Consider the following 22,059-nt stretch of genomic DNA (forward strand, 5'->3'; position numbering starts at 1 on the left):
CTAGAAAAAATTCTTAAATTGAAATAGATCATTCTGAAATGAAATTTAAAAATTGACATGATTTTTTTGCCATATGATGTGAAGAGAATAAGGAAACGTTGATTTGACCTTTGCAAGATATTTCTACATCTCTTTAGGATGTTCAGAATCCCCAGAGCCAATTAGTTTGTTACCATAACAGCTATGAGAAGCCAGAGACAGAGTTTCCTTGGTTTCTTCATACATGCTATAAGCAACACAATGTCCATGTCAGTTGACTCTTAACCTATGTATAGGAAAGCAGCATTTAGGCGGCCCTCTGTTTCTTCCTAGAGCTTCATATACATTTGTGTTCTGTTCTATTTCACTTTGCATCTTTCACTCTAGTCACATGGTTTTGTGAGGATCCTTCATTGGAACCTTTCTGAATTAGTCCCTTTTGCAGTACCTTGATTTTGTCCCTTTGAGGGAGGGAGTTTGCTCTCCATACCTTTGTTTTGCAGTGTTGTGTGTGCAGCCAAGGTCCACCTGCCTTTAAGACACTTGGAGCTTAGTGCTACTCTGTAGTTTGTGAGAAAATTCTGAGATTCTGCAAAAGGAAATTGCTCTGTAAATTGAGTTAACAGTAGTATATTTGACATAGCAGCAGCAAAAAGATTAGGCTGAAGGGTTTCTTAAAGTAACTAATGCTTAAAACTTACAACAGGATTTGTCTTTCATGAAGCATTTCAGAACTGTTGGTTTTCTAATGAAAAATATTTTTATAATTCTGCAAGGTTTATTGAGTTTAACAGGATGGTTTCACCCACAGCACTTTCTTAGAACCGTTGATATCTCAATACATCTTAAATATATTGGGTCATGGTAATTCTTGATTCAGCAGATACATATGCATGAAATTAGCAGCTTACACGTGATTTCTCAAATATGTATAAATATTATTTATTTACTTATTTTTTCACAGCCACCTTTCATAGAGCAAACACCCATGCTAGGAAAAGGTTCTACACCAGAGTATGGTGGGCATGGCACAGATTGACCAGGGCAGTGGGCACAGCCCCAATGCTGGAGTTTAGGAAGCATTTGAGCAATGCTTTCAGACATAGGGTTTGAATGTTGGATGGTCCTGTATGGAGCTAGGGATTGGACTCCATGGTCCTTATAGGTCCCTTCCAACTTGTGATAATTTGTGATTCTATGAATGAAGTGGCACCCAGCAAATTTTGGAATGCTGGAGTCTTAATATCTTCCTAATATTTTTGTTTCTTCTCTGAGTATTGCTGACTTAGAAATAATTGCAAATATATGCTTTTCCAGCATTCCAGGATGATGTAAGCATTACTAAATGTAAAAAACAGCTAATTTTGATACATTTCTATTCCCATTCTTTCCCATACTGAGCTATAAAATTGTGGCCCAAATTAACACAGGAATTGGCAGAAGGGACCGCATGGTGCCAACCACTGAGGTTAATTTTGTGCCATGTGATGAGGCAGATGTCTGATCTTAGTTATTTGACTGGTTTTTGTCTGGTGCTTCCCTCCTCCTGTCATAATGCCGTAAGTAAACCTGGTTTATGTTCCAAAGTGTTTGTTTGCATGCATTTTATGAAAGAAGTAAAAAAAGACCTTGTATTTTCCTTGGAGATTTAGGGAATAAGGTTTTCTTACTCTTTCTTCATCCTGAATTCTTTGGTATTGTGATATAGTTTCCTCTTGAGCATATATGCCTCCCCTGATGCCCTATTACAGAGGTCTGTCATCAAGAGATTACAAAGGAAGAGGTCACCACTAGAAGATCCATCTTTAGCTAAATTGGTTTGAAGAAGGAAGAAATTCAGGAATGGGAATGTGCATAGAGTGGCAATGTCTCTGCCTCCTGCTTCAGGTCTACTGAAAGAGCCTGGGTCCTTGCTGCAGTCTTAGATGTATTTTGTCAGTAAGCAGGTACACTCAGAATATTTGGCAGCTGGGTTTCTTGATCATATAGAACACACAGTTGTGTTCAAATGGGTTTCATTCACTGTGCAATTGCTTCTGAGTGAAAGGTGGCTGTACATTTGTGTGTCTTTGGCTTGTGGGTTTGGATCCCCTCCTTTCCAAATGCAGTATCTGAGCATTTGCACATCCTCTCTCCCTTTGCAACACCATGAGCCCACTCTCTGAGTGCTTGTTTTTATTAGGCTTTTGATTGAGAAAGGAAACAGGATTATTGGACTGTGGCTTGACTGCACATAACCCCAGTTTAGTTTTTTGTTCCATTATTACAACTGCTTATATTAATTGAATTTTTAATAAAAGCCCAAGCAATTCACACAGCTGGTGTTCTCGAGGCTAGTCATAGCCGGAGGTCATCAAAGCTTTCATGGGCAATTTCACATCTTTTTTATTTGTTCCCTGCTGTTTTGTTTTGCTTTGTTTTCTATAGGTGCCCAAGAGGGAAACTGTTTGTTTTCTTCCTCATTTGCTGTGTTTGTAGAGGGATTGTACAACCTTCTGATAGTTCCAGCATTTCCTCTGCAAGTCCCTCCTCAGATCATTGAGGTGAAAGTAAAATGTGCTTCTCCAACTGTTCTATCACTGATTGCGTGTTGAAGTCTATTTTCCTTTTTCTGCTATTCATCCCATCCATAATTCCACTGAGTTTTTAATTATTTTTTTTTAGCTCCCCTTTCTAAATTAGACTTTGGCTAATGCAGATTTCTCAAGAGTCCCCTGCTCTGTGAGTTTCTGAGCACTAATTTGTGTAAGGAAATTGTCAGGTTCTTATTTCTTTTAAGTGCTTCTTCCAACCTGAGCATCACACAGAAGCCATTAGACAACACATGTATGTATACATGTATATATGTGTATTTCCAATTTTGTGAAGAAACATGAGTGAGGCATGGATGAATACTGGGTATTGCCAGAGCACAGAGGTGCCTAGGACATGGGGCTGTTGCCTTTTGGCTCAGTGAGTTTGTACTCTACTGAGGAGACATCACTGTGCATGTCCCAGGGCTGCAGCTCATGCAATTAATCCTGAGCTTGCCAAAGTTCCCAGAAGGTCCCTGGAAGTTCATTTTGATCACATCCAGGCCTTCAGACACTCCAGATCTGCCCGTGAGCTCCCTGACCCTGTATAGCACACAGAGTGTAAGAGAAAGCTCAGTGTTACTACTTTGGTTTCCCCAAATATTCATATCTTTAGCTGAGCTACGTTATCCCTCAGATACCATCAGGCTCCAAATCACATGCTTTAACACTGAAGCTGCCAAATACTGATAGATGACAGGCAGGAAGATAGTAGAGCCTGATCTTGTAACAGTCCTCATACTGAGAATATATAACCACTTACTGAAAATCGTTATCTTCCTGTAACAGGATCTTCACATACCAGTGGGACCTGAAGTTGGCTTTCTAAAAGATGGGGATGGCTTTTAGGATAAAGATCTTTATACAGATGCATTTACATCAATTTATACTCTAAGAAAAGTTAAATAACCACTGATGAGATTTCTTATGTACTATATACTAAATGTTTGGCCTGCAGTTTTTTTCCTGGCACAAAGTTTTGTCCTGGATACGATTTTTTTTTTTATTCTCTTCCAAATTTGTTATTCTTGGTTAGACATTATGTGAATATAACTGCACTGATATAATTTAATTTGTTTCTCATATCTGAATTAGACTTAAGTACTTCTGTGATTGCATGGGTACTCATGAATAGGAATAAAGCAATTTTTCTGTGCAAGGCAAGCTCTTAAATGTATTTTCCCTAACATTTAATACCATTGAAAATCATTCTAGTGTTTTGAGGACATTAAGGGAAGCTAGATGAACTATTTTATCTTGAAAGTAGTCCTGTCTTTTCTTGTATGGTGTGAAAAAGGCCAGCAAATGCTAATAATATCCATCTGTCTGGGCTTTTGAAATTACTTCCTCGCACACACAGACATAATAACTCCTGAATACATAAAAAACGTTTGATCCTCCAAAACCAAATTCCTGTTAATTCCACTGTAAAGGAGCTGAACTTCTTCAGTGCTACAAAATGAAAAGTAGCACAAAGCTATAAGTTGATGAAATTTTACAAATGCACCAATAAAAACTATTTTCTGATAAAAATATTTTTAGGCATTTCTTTATTTAAAGTCCCACATGCAGACAAAAGGGCTCATTAGAAATACATTTTGTGTTCACCAAGGTCGTGCCTGAACTGCCTTCATGCCTGATTCTCTGTTTCCAGGGAGAATTTAAAAGCTGAGATTGCCTGAATTGTGAGCGTGGTCTAACACTTTATCTAAACAGAGCTGACCATGGAGTTCATTTATTCTTTTTCTAAACAAAAATTGAGACCTTTGGCTCTTGATTCCTTCAGCACAAGCTAATTTGCATTCCTGACTCTTCTCTCTGGAATTGTGTTCTACAGAACTCTGGCTTAATTGATACCCAGAATTGCCTTCAGGGTGTGAGTGCAGTATTCTTTAGCATCTGGTAGGACTGGGTGATGTGTAGCTGGTTGTAAGATGTCTGTACTAAAGATAGGAGAGGTAGTGGGGCCGCCTTCTCTTTCTGAGCATCGGACACTGCTCATAAGACCCTTCTTTCTTACACAGGTCGGCATCTGTGGTACAATTTAGAAAGTTTACATCTATGCACAGCTAGACAGTTGAGTAGTAGCACAGAACTGATAGAAAATCACTGCAGAATTTTGAAATAAAATACTACTCTGTCGTATATTAAAATATAAGTTTTAAACTGGTGGATTGTCCTCCTACTTTCATACAGATGGCTCCTTATGGAAGGTGTTGGAAAAGTTCCCTTTCCTGGAGATGCTCAAGGCTGTGTTGGCCTTGAGCAGCCTGGTCTGGTGGGCAGCAGCCATGCCCATGGCATGGAGAAGGAACTGGATGGACTGACTGTAAAGTTCCTTCCAAACTATGCCTTTCTATGACCTCTAACAATATGAGACCTCTATTTTCTTTGCCCCCAAACATGATTCTTATCAGTATGGTTTCCTCTGTTGCTTGAAGCATATAGAGCCGTCAGTTTAAGAACCCTGGCTTCAACATTGCTTTCTGTTTCCATTTCTGTTCAGTCAAGCACTTTGAAGGGCCTGTAGCTCAGAAAAAGTGTGCTGTGCAAAAAGAAGTGTAGTGTAGGTTGTTGTGCTTTGTTTGTTTATTTTAAAATTAGTTTTTCTTTTTCAAATGCAGCTTCAGACAGATGCCTAACCTGTGTCTTCATGTTGCAGCTTATGAGCTGGTAAGTCATCCATGCATCTTTTTCCCTCCCAGACACCTTTACACTTCAGCTCCTTTACTGCAGTGGCTGAGAGTATTCCCTGCAATAATAATTGATATCTATCTAACACCACATTTCAGTGGAGATGGGCTATTGAATGTAGAATGGTGTAAAGAGCTTTAAGTTTTTCATGTTGGATTTTTGTGCCATATGGAAAAAGCAGCATAGCAACATAACCACTACTCCTAATTGTTTAAAAATGTCAAGATTTTTCAAAATTCAAGGATTACATTCTGCCAGAAGAAACTCTCGTTTCTGTAGAATTAAGGTTTTTGGCAAAAGAGTCTGAAGGCAGAAGCCTATGATCTCATCAGCCTATTTCTTAAACAGCAGGGAGATGGACAGAAGAAGACGCTTTTACAACATCTCTGCCAAGGGACAAGATAATCTCTAGCTTTCAACTCTGAAAAACGTCCAAGATTCAAAAAAAAATTTCAGTACACAAATCTTCATCTTGAAAAAGTTAACAAATATGGACTGCAGGCTAAAGTACAACCATGTTATAAATTGTATTCATAGCAAATTCACAGATGAATATAACCAGATGTCTTTTTATTTGCAGCAATGTAAAAAATAAATTAAAAAAAAAAAATTAAAAAGAAAAGGATTAGCTGAATATTTAGCAAATGAATATGAATTATTGCTGAGAAGATTTAGAAAAATATTAAAATTATAAAAACAATCTAGTATCTACTGGAATGAATAAGAAATACTACACAATACCCATGGTAAAAAACTGTTGTTATCCAAGAATCTTGTGAACTTGACACAAAATGGTGTGTTTATAAAGGGAAAAGTTTTAGCTCTAATGCACAGCAGAGAGGTGAAAATGAGGTTTATGCCAGTGTTGCAAAGGAAATATTTGGCAGAACTGATCTCCTGCTAAGTGATGTATTGGTGAACTTGACAACTGCTTCTTGTAGAATAGATTGTAGGTGAAAAAACAGATAAGTGTCTGCCTTGATTCATATTGATTCTGAATAGCTTTTATTTCAGTTATTCATAATCCACTCAATAAAATCCACAGTGACTGTTTCATGAATAGTGACAAATAACTGAATGTTTGAGGAAATCTGTTTTACTTTTGAAACTGCAGATCAAAGGAATATACAATACAGTATTTTAAAAGGATCCTTCACTCAGTTATTCTTATTAATACTATTTGGAAAAAAAAACAAAAAAACAAAAAAAAACACAGAAAAGCAGAATTTTAAGTGACTTAAAAGACATTTTTCTTTAATTTTAATGGTTAGGGAAATTCCTACAGGACCATGTTATTTATGACCTAATGTAGCTTGATTAAAAGCCAGCAAAACATATCGGTCAGGTTTTGATTTGACCAAGTGTCAGAGAACACACACATGATGTATTTTAAATTGGCAAAGGCTCATTTTGGTGAAGAGCGCTGTAAATTACTTTTGATTAAAAAAAGAAAAAAATCAGCAGAGGAAGGGAAAAATCATTACGACCAGAACAAGAGTAATAAAACATTAATGCTCTGCGTAAAGATTGATGGGTGGTAGAGGAGCTGATCTGTAAAAGTCACCAGCACCACAAGGCATGAGTTTATTAAGCGTATGAAAGAGGCAGAGTGGAAAAAAAATTAGGTAATGCTTTAATCAACAGAAAAGGAAGATAAACAATATTTGTAGGCTCGTATTAAAGGAGTTTTAATTTGAGGTTAATTGTCTCTGCAAATCTCAGACCTCCTCCCTCTCCCCTCAAGTCATTGACCATTTGAATACAAATCTTCCCCAGCCCTGATTTGTTTGAGCAACTAAAGACAGATAATGATGGGTGGAGAGGCATATGGGGAAAGCTGGCACTTCATCTTATTTCTGGTAATTAGAATATATGAGAAAATGCATAGAAATGTCCTTATGTGTATTATATATATACTTCACATAAAGTAATAAATCACCAACTCCAAAATGGGTTGAGTTATGACTCAGATAAACACAGATGAGAATTAGGGCCCTAGATTTGAAGTTGTTTGTGGCTGGGACCACATCTTCACATCTCTTTCCACACAGGCACCATATAAATTGTGCTACCTTTCTGGGATCCTGACCATTCCTGTGATATAGAAACTAATGAAATCTTCCTCTGTTAAGAAAAGAAGTAAAAAAATGGAAATACTTTAGTAAAACAGTATATAAAGTGAGTGATCAGTTGACCGAAGTTTTGGGGTCCCAGAAATTGCCATCTTAAGTTTGATACTAATTGTATTTGGCATCCAAGCTGAAAAGTCAGACCAGAATGCCTGAAAATCTCACAGGCATACAATATCTTCTATTTTGAGAGATGAGTCACTTAGATAAGGAATTGCAGAGATGCTGGTGTACTGTTTCCACTGTTGCTCTAGAATAGGAAACTTTCCAGATAAAAGTCCATGTACAGAATTGTAAGCTGCCAAATCAACAGCCTTCATACCACTGGCAGAGGTAACATGTGTTTCTTATTCCATCTAGCCAATATGTCTATGTTTAACTCTGATCTAAAAGATCTGAAATATGGTATAAGGAATATATTTTATCTTCTTGCTCATTTATGGTTTACTGCAAGATGCTGAGCTTTTCTGGGAGCTGGTAGGAGTTTTTAACTCCCACTGGTTTTGTTGCAAACTTGGTATAAATATTTCACAAGAATGCCTTCCATTTTGTGGAGATAAACTCTGAGTCCTTCTCCTTTCCTCTGAGATGATATGAAGCACTTCAGTAAAAACTTAAGAAACACATTGATATAGTTATCAGACATAGATCTCCAGGTATTTGGGTTTCATCTAGAAGTAAGGGTAAGTCTAAAGGATTATTTCAGTGCCTGGAGTAAATATAAATATATATATTTAGCCTTGTAAAGCATCAAATCCAGAAGCCAATTCCCTTTTTGGACTAAGAACAATTAGAAACAATCAGCCTTTCAAAAAAAATGCATGATGTGAACGTCTGTCATATATACATTTGTTGTATGTAACCATTTCTGTTCATGCTTTAATGCTATTTTCAGTTCATATTACTGGGATTTTCCATGTTTTTGTTGAAAGGTAGTAATTTTTATCAATCAGCCTTTATGAGCTTTTATATCCTTCAGCAAAATGTCAAGCCTTTACAGTTTGTGGATTATATGCTTCTCTTTCTAAGAAGGTAAGTATTTTAAAAATGAAAATGTGTGGTGAATGTTTTAACCTGAAGAATAATGCAATGATCATGCTTATCAGACTTAAAAGAGATAAAACAAGGCTGGAGAGAAGAGGTTCAGTGTTTTCCTGTATTAAGGGTGCTCTAATGGGCTCTAGTCTGTAGAAAAGTAAGGAACAAATCAGTGTTAGGGAGGTGCAAATTAATGGTGTTAGCTTTCCAGATATTGTCTTTGTATGTGAGTAGTTACTAAAAGTTTTGTACGGTGGACAAAAGAACATGAGTATAAGGTTTTCAAACAACAGTGAAAATGAATAAAGTTCATTTGTGTCAATACAGTGTTTTTGTGTAAAATAAGTATTGACACGCAGCATGTCTGTGTTTCTTGCAACAGCAGTTCCAAGATACAGCTGCACTGCTGGTGTAATCATGTTTGAAGACTGAAGAGAAATAAAGCTTGCACAGTTGATGGGAGGCCAACTTGGGCCTGGACACAAGGTGAATAGGCAAGAAAAATACATGAGAACCCAGACTGTTCCATTTATAGGCTGGTATACTGCCAGATTAAATAGAACAACATGAATTCCATTTAGGAATAGTAATCCCTCATAGCCTTGCTCACCAGATTTCTCTACTTGCATCAGTGGGAACCCTGCTACTTGCCTGATGGGTCGTCATTCTTGAGCTCGTACCTTGTTTGTGTCCACAAGTTTTACTGTTGTTTTTTTTTTTCCCCCAATTTTCATCATCAATAACATTCAACTGATGACTTTTAAATGTCCTTCCAATGAAAGACTTGAAGTCACTCATTTCTGTCTACTTCTAACTTCATTCTTCCAAGAAATCCCACATTTGTAGTGTCTTGCTCTTCTGTATTTAAAATAAGGCATGTAATTGAGACAGAATTTTTGAACCAGAAATAATTTTTGTTCATGCTGAAGAAAGAAGTAAGAGATGAAAGAAAGAAGTGGTAAATGGGAAGGATGTCATAGCATTTGGTATGAGGAGAATTTGGGCTGTTTTGTGAATGCTACTTACTGTTGGCGTATGCTCATGAAGAGCGTCCTAGAGGATTGTGTGATATTGCAGCCTGCAAATTTATTTGGAAAGTCCTACCTCTGATAAGTGCATTTGTAGTGAAACTTCTTCCAAAAGGAACGTCAGCACACATGGAAGCAGACATGAGATCCGAAGCTGTAAGCAGTACACAGCAAAAATGGGAGATTTGTCTCAGATCTCATATTCATACTGTGGAACAGCTCTCTAAGGAAGATGCAGTGTTGAAGACTGACCACTGACTGCATATTCCAGGGCTGTGCAGATGAGACCAAACTAATTTTCCTCATTTTGCACTGAATAGTCTTTTTCTTTTTTTCTTTTTTCTTTTTTCTTTTTTTCTTTTTTTTTTTTTTTCACAAAAGATCTTGTACCTTCAAATGCCTTCATGCTTCAGGTAATACAAAACATGACATCAACATAATGCTTAATTTTTTTATTTTTTATTTATTTTTATTTTTATTTTTTTATTCTGATGTGTCTCATTAATTCAGGACATTTAAAATGGAAAATTTTCTTCCAATGTTGTACCCCAATAAAATGATGGTCACAAGCTATGATGTGGGCCCCAGGCAAGACTGGAGCCTGACACACCTGGCACCTCATGGATACAGCAAGCCAAACAGAGAGGGAGAGGAATGTGGAAAGAAAGAATCAACAGAAGAACCCTCCGTTTGCTTGGAGGACTGAATATTACTTAACATGAGTGGGAGATGCTGAAGAATAAGCAGTGTATAGGTGTTGCTCAGAAAAGATTTGTTCTCTCCCTTTAAACTACTTATTGAAATGAAGGACATCATTTATGGGATACTGTAAAGCCATCATGTACTGTAGGTAAGTTGGAACTTTTTAGAGTCTTTTTACTTTATTTTAAAAGCCATTTTCTTAAACTGACAGAATAAGTTCCTGTGGGTTTGGGTGTTTTGGTGTTTGTTTGTTTGTTTGTTTTTTCCCAGAAAAAATGGATTTTTAAGAAGTTAGCCTTTTGCAAATTTGGCAGTCTTCAGTGTGTTGTGTTTTATCTCTCACAGGGAACTTTTTCTGCCCATCCAAGGAGTGTAGAATGTCTCTACAGGACAACATAATGTATCCATTGTAGCATGTTGTACAACAAAGTTGTACATTTGTAGCAATGCTTCTTGAAGAAATAGCTACTGTGTGACTGGAGTCTGGAACACTAACTTCCAATACCTACAAAACCATAGAACCATAGAATCATAGAATTACTCAGGTTGGAAGGGACCTCAAGGATCATCAAGTCCAACCGCAGCCTAACCATAGTACCCTAACTCTAACAACCCTCTGCTAAGTCATATCTCCGAGCACCACATCCAAACGGCTCTTAAACACATCCAGGGACAGTGACTCAACCACCTTCCTGGGGAGCCTATTCCAATGTTTTACCGCCCGTTCTGTAAAGAAGTGTTTCCTAACGTCCAACCTAAACTTACCTTGGTGCAATTTGAGGCCATTTCCCCTCATCTTGTAACCTGTCACCAGTGAGAAGAGACCTACCACTTTCAGGTACTGGAAGAGAGCAATAAGGTCTCCCCTCAGCCGCCTCTTCCCCAGACTAAACAGCCCCAGCTCCCTCAGCCTCTCCTCATAGGGCTGATTTTCCAAGCCCTTCACCAGCCTCATTGCCCTTCTCTGGACCTGCTCCAGTACCTCCACATCCTTTCTGTACTGAGGTGCTCAAAACTGAACACAGTACTCGAGGTGAGGCCTCACCAATGCCGAGTACAGGGGCAGGATGACTTCCCTAGTCCAGCTCACCACACCATTCCTGATACAAGCCAGGATGCCATTGGCCTTCTTGGCCACCAGGGCACACTGCTGGCTCATGTTCAGCCGACTGTCCATCAGTACACCAAGGTCCCTTTCCATCAGGCAGCTTTCCAGCTACACCTCCTCAAGCCTGTAGGGTTGCCTGGGGTTGTTGTGACCAAAATGCAGGACCCGACACTTGGCCCATTAAAACTCATGCCGTTAACCTTGGCTCACTGATCCAGTCTGTCCAGGTCCCTCTGCAGTGCCCTTCTCCCCTCTGGCAGATCAACACTCCCTCTCAGCTTGGTGTTGTCTGCAAACTTACTGAGGGTGCACTCAATTCCGTCATCAGGATCATCAATGAAGATGTTAAACAGAAGCGGCCCCAGTACTGAGCCTTGGGGGACATCGCTTGTGACCGGCTGCCAACTAGATTCGACTCCATTGACCACGACTCTTTGGGCCCAGCCATCCAGCCAGTGCTTCACCCAGCAGAGCATACACCCATCCAGACCATGGGCGGCCAGCTTCTCCATGAGAATGTTATGGGGGACAGTGTCAAAGGCCTTACTAAAGTCCAGGTAGACCACATCCACTAAGTGGGTCACCTTGTCATAGAACAAAATCAGGTTCGTCAGACAGGATCTACCATTCGTAAACCCATGCTGACTGGGCCCGATCCCCTGGTTGATCCCCCTTTAATTGGTCCATGATGGTTCCCAAGATTATTCATTCCATAACCTTCCTGGGCACTGAGGTGAGACTGATAGGCCTATAGCTACCAGGATTATCTTTCCGGCCCTTTTTGAAGATGGACCTGCACACTGAGACAATTTGTAGTCTTTGATACTGGAGGGAAAAGAAAGTAACTGGTAGCCTCTGAGATGGAAAAATTGAAGTTGAGTAAGTTATAAGGTAGGCACTTGTGTGCACACATTTTTGCTGCATGCTCTAATGAGTGCTGCAATCACACAGATCTTTCAAGATGTATTTTTAGAAATGTGACCATATATCCAAAACATTAATTTCTTCTCAGATGGCAGGAGAAAGAAAAGGGGTGGAAGTATCTTAGGTATGGAATTCATAGAGCAGACAGAGTTTCTTTCAGGAGCATGCTTTTTTTTTTTTCTTTTTTTTTTTTTCTTTTTTTTCTTTTTTTTTTTTTTCAATCAGACATCTGGGTTTTGCAGAAGTACTGAAATATTTGCAGTTCCCCAGATATTAGCAATATTGTATGTCTTGCTGTAGGAGATAGCAAAGCAGCTAGGTAGAACAGTAGTTCAAAACACAGATCCTGCTGAAACTGTGATGAACTCATCTATCTGTGTGATTAGTTGAGTAAGTCAGAAAATAAATAGTGTTAATGAGACCTTTGCAGTACTCATGGAATGTGATGAGTTTAGCATTGCACTCAGGTGCAGAAAAACTAAGAATTCATATTGGTATTTCCCAGGATATGTCAATAGAAAGTGCTGGGTGATTGTAAAGGAGATCTGATACATGCACTTTTTATGAACAGAGGTTTACCAAGTCTACCTTTGTCAAATTCTTTATAGAGGAATGGAAGGCCTGTCACAGGCATAGATTGATCTAGATAACTCTGTGACAAGTTGTAAACTACGTGATAAAATTTTCTACGTGAAGGATGAATCACTCACTTTCCACTTAACCAATTTAATTACAATAAATAACAAAAATAAAGCTTGCCTGGTCACCCACAAGGAGTCAGACGTAGGTTTGCATGTGGTCCTTGTTTTAAATGATATTTACAGATTAACTGTGCTGTGATCCTAGAGATTCTGCTCCATAAACCCAGATATCTGCTATGACTGTTCAGCAACAGCTAACCCTAAAAAATGATCAGATTTACGAATATGGAAAAGCGCTTAATCTTTTTAAATCTGATCTTTGTTCAATGATACTGACATTCTTTCCCCAGAGGCCTTGATAGGAGGGAGGACTTAGCTTTTTTTTGGTCCTTTTCAACAACTGTTATTATGATAATAGAAAGTGGCACCCAGTACTGACAGACCTCATATCTGAAGCATATCAGTGCAGCATATATGCTTTGAGGGCAAAGCATGTTTTGCTGAACCAGCCATTCTCTTGCTTAACACACAACACATAATCACAACCTGTGTCCTTCATCACTCATATCTGTCAGCCTGAGTCACAGGGGAAATGCTGGATTATTAGCACTTTTCTTTGGGCATGTGGTGCTGACTAACATTCTGTAGCTTTAGGGACACTCTTTAGTTTTAGACTATTTTAAAATAGCAGATACACATGGCTGACCTTTACCTAAAGTGATTGTCTTGAGAAAAATATATTATTTCAATTTTTTCAGAGTGAGAGAGAAAAAAAAATATCCCTCTAGAAATCCTGCAGAAGGCCTACGTAATTTTGGTATCTTTTAAGCTTTGATTTAAAAACTTCTGGCCCTCTACATGATCATTACTTTTATTGAGGAAGTGTATACATTCTACTGCTCACATTAATTACTGATAAGGGAGATGTAGGAAAAAGTTCAATGATGAAACATATTTCGTGTGCCTGTTTTTCTTTTACCAAGCCAAGTTCTGCAGAGCTGGCAGCAGCTTCAGAAGGTGCCTTCTGTAATCCACCGCCCTCGTGACAATTTGAAATTCCCTTCTTTCCATCAAAAATAAAATCTCAGCTTCTCATATCTTGTCAAAAATGTGCTTCACAAGCTATGTACTCTGTGTGGCAGGCAGGTATTTAGGTGAGAAGCCATGCATAGGACAAGGGGAAAAAAAAGTGGGGAAATTTCCTCATTTCTTTAATTATGCCGCTCACTATGAAGATAGAAGGAACAGATGCTGTTATAAATATGAGGAAAGGGAAGGAGCGACAGCTTGGCTGGATTACAGTCTTGGACCCTAGTCATCTAGTTTGTCATTTTAACTCTCATAACCAGGATTGCCAACTCTTCTTCAGTCATATAATACTTGGCAGTGAGAAAGTGAGGGAGTGAGTGAGAGAGAAATCCCAGCATATTTCCTGCTTCCTAGGATGTCTCCAGCTCTTGAGATAATGCTGTTTAGTTTTTAGTTGGGATGGGTTAACCTTAAGATAGATGTATAAAAAATCTTAAATACAGTAAAATAAAATGTTTTTTTCAGTCAAGCTTGTGATTCAGATTTTTTTCAGTATCTGAAAGTAGCAGTATCAACTGTTAAGAAGTAGGCTTACATTTTTGCAGAAGGCAATTGGTCACATCTGAGATAACGGACTTTGTACTGGATATAACAACACATCTGTCTGTCCTTTGTTTAGGAAATGTATTCTGGTATAACTTGCTGCTATTGAAATCAGAAGCAATTTTCCTAACGTTACCTGTTATTACTTTAGGAACAGTTAGGCAAATCACTGGGCCAAAATTATATATTTCTTGCAGTATGTCAAAGCAATGAGCCTGAGAATAATTTAAAAATCTGCATGGCCTTAATATTTGCAGAGCAGTAATCTAGTGTGGAGAGCTTTTCCTGGAGTATACAAAGTTTTAGAATTTCTTTAAAAAGGATAAATTGTCCTCTCAGGAGTGGAATAGTAATTTATGTGTTCTTGGGCTGCAATGACAGAAATTGAATAATTTCACTGCAATTTGATTATAATTCAGCACTAATGCAGTCAGTCCTTAGCCTACATTGAGGTCATTTTTATTTAAGCTTCCATTTGAAGAATGAGAAATGGACACAGTTAAGCAGAACAAACTACTTTTCTCTTTTCACCAGCCTGTTCTGTATTGTAATAGGCATTGTCAATGTGTCTCCCTCTTCCTACGTCAGTCAGTTCTCATTTCTTCCAGCTTTGCCCATTGGACTTGCCACCTTTGTTCATCTTGTCAAGGAGTCTTTCCAGTTGGCATACCTCCCTCTTAAGACGTACACAGAACTGGAAACAAGCCTCTACCTGTGGCATTGTGAGTGTCCAATAGACTGGAAGGGATTCCTTCAGGAATTGCTTATACGTCTCTATAATGTTTATTCTTTCCTTTATAATGCCCTATATATTTGTTTTCATTTGCTGATCTACAAAGACCTCCAGATATTCTCCTGCAAAGCTTTCACATGAGTTGCTGCTCATGCTTCTATATGCTTAGTTTGTTTATTTTAGTTTGTATCACATTGCAGTTGTCCCCACTAATTCTGTGTAGAATTTTATTCAACTTTTTATTCAACTAGCTTTAAGTATTGCTTGAAGTTCAACTTGAGTATATTTTCACCTGCTCTGTTCTTTCTTGACATGTTTTTCCACCTATGTGAACCAAAGTCTAGGGCCTTGCTGTAAATGTACAACAGTTCTATTTCTCCTTTATTTGCCTTGTTTCTGGAAGGATATTAGATTGGATTGACCAGACACTGGTGGTTGTTAACCTATTCAAACAGTTGTAGATTAAACATATATGCATTTTTTAGAAAATTTACTCATTTCTTACATTGATCTGTGTATCAAGAAGATTAATTTTAAGTGTGATATCTTTAAGAAAGCCAGCTATTTCCATAAATCATACATAGCATCAGTAAAACCCTAAGATCAAACAAGACGGACTATTCCTGATTGAAATATATGGAAGACAAGTGTATTTATAAAACATATAAAGCACCTTGTTCATTTTCTTTAAAATTTCTAAAGGAAAACATCCAGAGGAAATCTTTATTAGGGAGTGTAGTGATAGATAGCCCTACTGTTAATGGCTTTAATCTAAAAAGAGGAGAGATTTAGATTTACTTTAGAAAGAAACTCTTCACAATGAGTGTGCTGAGGCATGCTGGCACAGCTGCCCAGAGAAGTGGTGCCCCATCCCTGGAGCCACTCAAGACCAGGTTGGATGGGGCCCTGGGCAGCCTGAGCTGGGGTGGAGAGCAGCCCTGCCCACAGTGGGGGTTGGAGCTGGGTGGGCTTTATGGTCCCTTCCAGCCCAAACCATTCTGTAGTTCTATGAAATCAAAGCTTTTGTTTAAAAATAAATAAATAAACAGAGAGAGAGGAAAAAAAAGCAAGTAAACAAACAAACAGAACTTCTCTAGCACTTGTTATTATTGAGAAAAATGAAATGTAACCTCACCTAAGAGTATTGCCTGAAAGATCAGGACAAAGGAAGATGAATAAAATAAAACTTTAAGAAATTGGCATGAAAATTAAGATAATGAGGTGATAGACTTACTGTTTTTTAAGTGCACAGAGAGGTTGAATAATACTCAAATGCGCTGTTAAGCCTAAACATATCGATTTAGGTTAACAGTGTAAAGAAAGCCTGGACCATATATAACAAACAGATGATATGTACAGAACAATTAAGGAGGAAGTAATGTGGTATTGATCACAGCCCAATGAATCTAACTCAATCTTTCTTAAAGGCATAAATATTAAAGGGAATAAAAATCTATTAGACTATAAGGGTAACGGACCAAGGAGAAATCAGCAGCGTGAGCCGATGATGGAGGAAAAATCATGTCAGATAAACTTGATTAATATTTTGGAGATTGAATTACAGATGGCTGCAATGGAACAGATGTAATTTGTATGGTTGCCAGATCCTGCTCCTATTTATACAGATGAAAATCCCAACTGGCTCAGTTGGCATCCATTGGATTCCTGCCAATTGAACTTAAGAGAGCAGTGAACACATCTCTGGCCTTCACTGAAACTTTATCATCGTAAATAGTTATTCAAATATGACTATGTGTATTGGTATAGTTGGGTAAATTTATACCTCATAGAAAGGGATTAAATATAGGATTCTAGAGGAAATGGAAAATTGAGCCATAGATAATAGTAACAGAAGCTTGTTTTGATTTGAAAACAAGATAATCTAAATGAGGCATTCCCAAAAAATGGTGTGTTTACTGAGGCAGCATGGACAAATATGCTACAACCTCATTTATGCTGCAGGGGGTGGTCCTTTAAGACTGCTCTTTTTTCAGAGTTTTCTCTAATTTTGAAGGAAATCTGCCTGAATGCCCTAGAACAGAGCTGCAGGATGGCTGGGAACTGCTCCCAGCTTCCTGCATTAGCCTGTTCTTCAGTGGAGATGCATTCTGAATCATAAGGTTGTCCAAGACAATTTACGAAATGCCATTGTGTCATGCCTGCATGTGTCCAAAATGCTGTGAGTTTTTTTTTTTTTGTTTTGTTTGCTTGTTTGTTTGCTTTGCAATGGCAACTAAGTTCCCCTAGACAATATCTGAGATACTGATAAAATATGCCATCAGATTATGAAGGATATTTAGCTCTGAATCAGGACAGCAATATTGCAGAAGCTGATCTAAATAAAGTAGGTATGAGTTAGAAAGTTGCCTTGGATAAAACATACTTTTTAATGCTAGGGAATTTTAGGATTATTTTTTAAACAATGATCTAAAATTGTTTTGAATAATGCTGGCCTGTAGATTCTCTATAGAAAATTCCAATGAATTGCATGAGAGAGCCTTGAGTGTGGAAATACAGAGCTCAAAGTCCTGGCTCATTGCAACCAGCTACAGCAGAGTTCTTTCTGTGCTGATAAGATTCAGTGTTATGAAGTTTGTTCAAAGGGATAAGATAATTGGAATTTAATAGAGTACAGCACGGCAATACATTTTTAAGTATTTTTAGAGCACCAAATAACGAGAAAAAGACAGAAGGACAGGAGTGAGGGCTCACAGTTGAAGCTGCATAGCTGGAAGGGGTTATTTGATTACTATGTTATCGTTCACCCTTAGAATATTGCTAATTTGATGTTTACACACCAAGAGGTAATATCTCAATACAAAGCAATTAAAGTAGCAGAAGTGTTTTTCTTAGTCATCTCTGCTCTACTCTGGATTTCTCTTCTCAGTCAGGCACTTAAATTTGCACAATACTGACTGATTAGACAAGCAAAGTTTTAACACAATAAGTCTTTAATTCAGAGGACTATGTAGTCTTTGTTTCTCACTGTTGGATACACGGTAAATATTGAGCCTACAGACCTACAGAAATGTCAGTGCTAAGCAGAAACAAACATATGCCAGGAGTGAAGGAAATGGAGGGCTAATGAGGCTTTTGTCAGATGCCTTTCTCTGCTTGTTGCGTAGCTTCCATTTTCTAGCTTGCTATTTAGCCTATAAGCCTCAGGGAAACAGATTGTCTCAGAGTCTAAGTTTGTACAGTGCCTTGCTGAGCCTGGGAGCTTTACATCATAGAGTATTTGCTTTATTTATCACTCAGATATAGGGGATTTGCCTTCTGTGCAGCTTTTCTTTTCCTTCCTGGTCTACAGAAATAACACAAGTCTATACAGAGGAGAGAGTTAGTTCTTCCAGAGCACAGGGAATCCTAAAGCAAAACTCCTCTGAGCATGCAGCAAAAGAAATGTCCACTGAAGTCACAGAGGACCATATTGTGTCTCATCCACGTGCTTTGTAGCTGTATGTGGAAATGAATTGAGTGCAAAACCTGCAGGTAGCATGCTTGGGAACTCACTATTTTTCATTGCTGGGAAACAAAAGGACTTAATGAACTCAGTGGGAACAAACAGCTACAAGGAGGATATGTCATATTCCAGTGCCCAGTCTGAGAGGTAGCACGTTAGCTACAGGAGTCAGCAAGGATGAATGTCTCCTCCCCACTCAGCTCTGGCAATGGAGTTGTTTTACTGCCCAGTCCCTGCTTTGAGTACACAGCTGGTGCATAGGTACAGGAATTTTGCATTAGCAAATTCTGCCTTAGTTCTTGTTCAATTCAGCTTGTAGTTTCCTATATCCGATTTAAAGAGAATCCATGGTAAAGGCCCTGCTATCTTTCCGTGCTGTACTGGGACAAGCCCCTTTAAACCTTACCATCTTCTCAAAAGAGTATTTTTTGGAATTGTTCAGAATGTTCCCGTACAGCGTGGTTGTATGTGGCTGCAGACCATCTGACCCACTGCTCTTCTTGATATCTTTCTCCACCATCATTATGTCTTTCATGAATGAGTCCTTAAATATCATTTGAAATGAATTATAAAATTTGAACATTCAGATGGGAAAGGAGATGAGATGGTAGAAGAATTATTTCCAGGTGTTTTTGCTTTTTTTGTAAGAAAGTGTCTCTGTAGCATAGCCCTGTATAATAACACTTATAGGGAAAAAAAAAGGGACATCTTTGTAGACTATGCATGAAGTGACTAACATAACAGAGAAAATTTCAAACAGATTACTATACTTCTCTGAATAAATTAATGAGATACAGCTGGAGGTCTGAGATAGATATGTGAATATGAAAGCTACGTATTCTATGGAACTTTATTTGAGTTGATATCAAATTCTCCCTTTCAGATGATTGCATAAAAGTAAATATATTTTTCAAGCTGGTTCTAATGATCTGTGTCAGCTGCACTATACTGCAGAAGGAAAGCTTTCTAAGTATTACTTTAGCTGATGAGTAAAGATATTATCCATCAGCTCTGTAAGATGAATACATTCAGCTGGATCAGACAATCCCTTGGAAGACCACTGCTGAGAAAAGTTAGCAGGGGCCAAGAAGTTGTAGAGGTTCTGCATATTAGCCCCATCCCATTATAAACTGACACTGAATCAAGACTGGATTGGCTAGCTGTTATCTCCAAAGAGCCTGTAGGTTAGGATGGGCAGTGTGCTTACTTTGCTGGAGGGAAACAGGTATAAAGGATCTGTCTGTTCCCATTTCAAGTTTGGTAAGGCAAGTATCATTTTGTTGGTTTATGCTTCTTCCCTTTGGAACAGTTTGTTACTTTAGAACCCTCCATTTTTACTGCTACAGAGCAGTACTTTACAGAGCAGTATTGCTACAGAGCTACTGTAGCAGAACATCAATGTGTTATAGCAGCTTCAATTCAATCTACTGGTGAGTACTTATTTTGTAAATATCTTCATTTAGGACTAGAGGGAACTCAGTCTTTTTGGTGTCTTTGCAGATTTATTTTCGTAGACTTGGAAATGATCTCAAAAATTTGGTCTTATGCCTCTCTGTGTGACTCCAGTATTACCTTATTTATATAGACTTTCTATAGGCCACCTGACATACTTGGTAATCTAAAGAAATCACCACTTCAGCTGTATGTATATATGGAAATGCACTGTTGTTTATTGCATTTTAAAAAAAAAAAAAAAAAAAAAGGATAGAAGCTGTGAGATTTTTCAAACTTATTAACTTATTTAGTGGCTCATTCTGAAGTCAGCTCCCATGGAGGAAAAGAAAGCTGATTTACCTGAACAAAAGATCTCTATTTAGGTGGTTTACATGGTATTGCTATAGCTAATCATGTCCCTGGGCACTCAATTTTAAAAATGAATACTTATGTCAATTTAAGTTGCCATGGAAATCCTCACAGCATGAACCTTCTCAGTGAAGACCTTATGGCAGAGAACAAACTACATCTATGATTTCCCTATTAACATCATATAGCAGTGTAAAAAGGTTTTTTGCATACCTTTAAAACACACATTCAATAAATACTCTTCTCCTGTTCTAGCATACTTTTCCTAACCTTTCTTCTTCAAGTTAAGTAAATGAACATAAGTTTCTAATAGTGCATGTTCATTTGAAGAAACAATGTAAGAAATTGAAATTATTAACTCCTCATATCTTAAGATATTTTCAAAGTAATTCTTTCTTTTCATTATTTACTAAAATCTCTGTATGTTGAACTTTTAAAAATTCAAGGGTGGGATTAACTATTGGCATTTTAATTCATTTGAATAACAGCAGTTTCAGTCCACTCTCAGTAAGTGTAAACTTTGCAAGCATAGGATCAAATAATAAAAATAATAATAAAAGAAAATACAAATGATCTTTCAGTTTATAATTCTATAACTTTTTTTGTTGTTTAGATTATTAATGAGCTAAGTTTAGAGATTACTTTGCAGTCCATTTAGATTTTACTTGAATTCTAAAATAATGAGAAAGAAGTTAATAGATTGACTTCTTCTTTTTAAAGATGTTCTCATTTCCCTCTTGTGCTTTCTTCTGTGTGTGTCAGGATGTTCACATTTCAGTGAACATCTAGAAGCTGCTTCTTTTCAACAGGATGAAACTGCTGATTTGTGAATTACTGGCATTTCTGTGAAGCCAATTTCAGCTGTAATAAGAGTGTTAAGCCATCAAAAGTATTAATTATCTTGAATAAGGTATGCTATTTGAAGTTATAATGTGTATACTGTGTCAAGCAGCCTTTATGTGCCAGTGTAGCTCCACCATTGCATTATGGAATGAAAGGCCAGTAGTACTCTCTTACAGTGCTATGAGACTGGGGTAATCCATTACCTACATGTTCATACAAATGCAACTGAGAAAGGTATATGTTCCAGTATAGTTGGGTGAGGAAATAGATAAAATGATTTCGATACAAAATGTTAAAAATTAGGTGGAGGGTTGGATTTGAATGATCTTGGAGGCCTTTTCCAAACTTGGAAATTCCACAATTTTATATGGAAAATAAATTCATTGACAGAATGCACAGGATGTATAAATTTACCCATAAAAAACATTTGCCAAACATTTTCTACTATTTTGATGTGTCTTTTTTTTAAGCAAGAAGAATGTTAGCATCTTCTACAAAGACTATGGTTTGTTTTTTTTCCCTAGCAAGCAACTTTAAGATGACCATGCACGTGAATCACACAAACTGTATTTATCTCCAGCTTCCACTGGACTGATGTTGGTGTTATGAAAGTAGTGTTTGTGACCAACTTGGTGCCAGCAAAGGCCAGCCTCTAATAGAGGTGGGGTTGGCAGTAATGTGGATTAAAGCACACAAATGAGCAAGGAGAGAGTTCAGTTTGCCACCCGATAGCTCCCCCTGTAGTAGATAAAAGGAGTACTTCATTCTC

The 22,059-nt window shown here is 37.8% G+C and overlaps 1 long non-coding RNA gene across 2 annotated transcripts in view; it reads left to right on the forward strand.

Moving 5' to 3' along the window:
• Positions 1 to 7,951, forward strand: part of LOC149918896 (uncharacterized) — a 28,475-nt gene extending 20,524 nt beyond the window's left edge. For both annotated transcript variants that reach the window (XR_016464639.1, XR_016464640.1), the window contains one exon: positions 5,177 to 7,951. This is a non-coding gene — a long non-coding RNA (uncharacterized LOC149918896). The remainder of the gene's footprint in view (positions 1 to 5,176) is intronic.
• The last annotated feature ends 14,108 nt before the right edge of the window (positions 7,952 to 22,059 follow it).

The sequence above is a fragment of the Phasianus colchicus genome, chromosome 2 (assembly GCF_987193195.1).
Source record: "Phasianus colchicus chromosome 2, bPhaCol1.hap1.1, whole genome shotgun sequence".
Classification (NCBI taxonomy): domain Eukaryota; kingdom Metazoa; phylum Chordata; class Aves; order Galliformes; family Phasianidae; genus Phasianus; species Phasianus colchicus.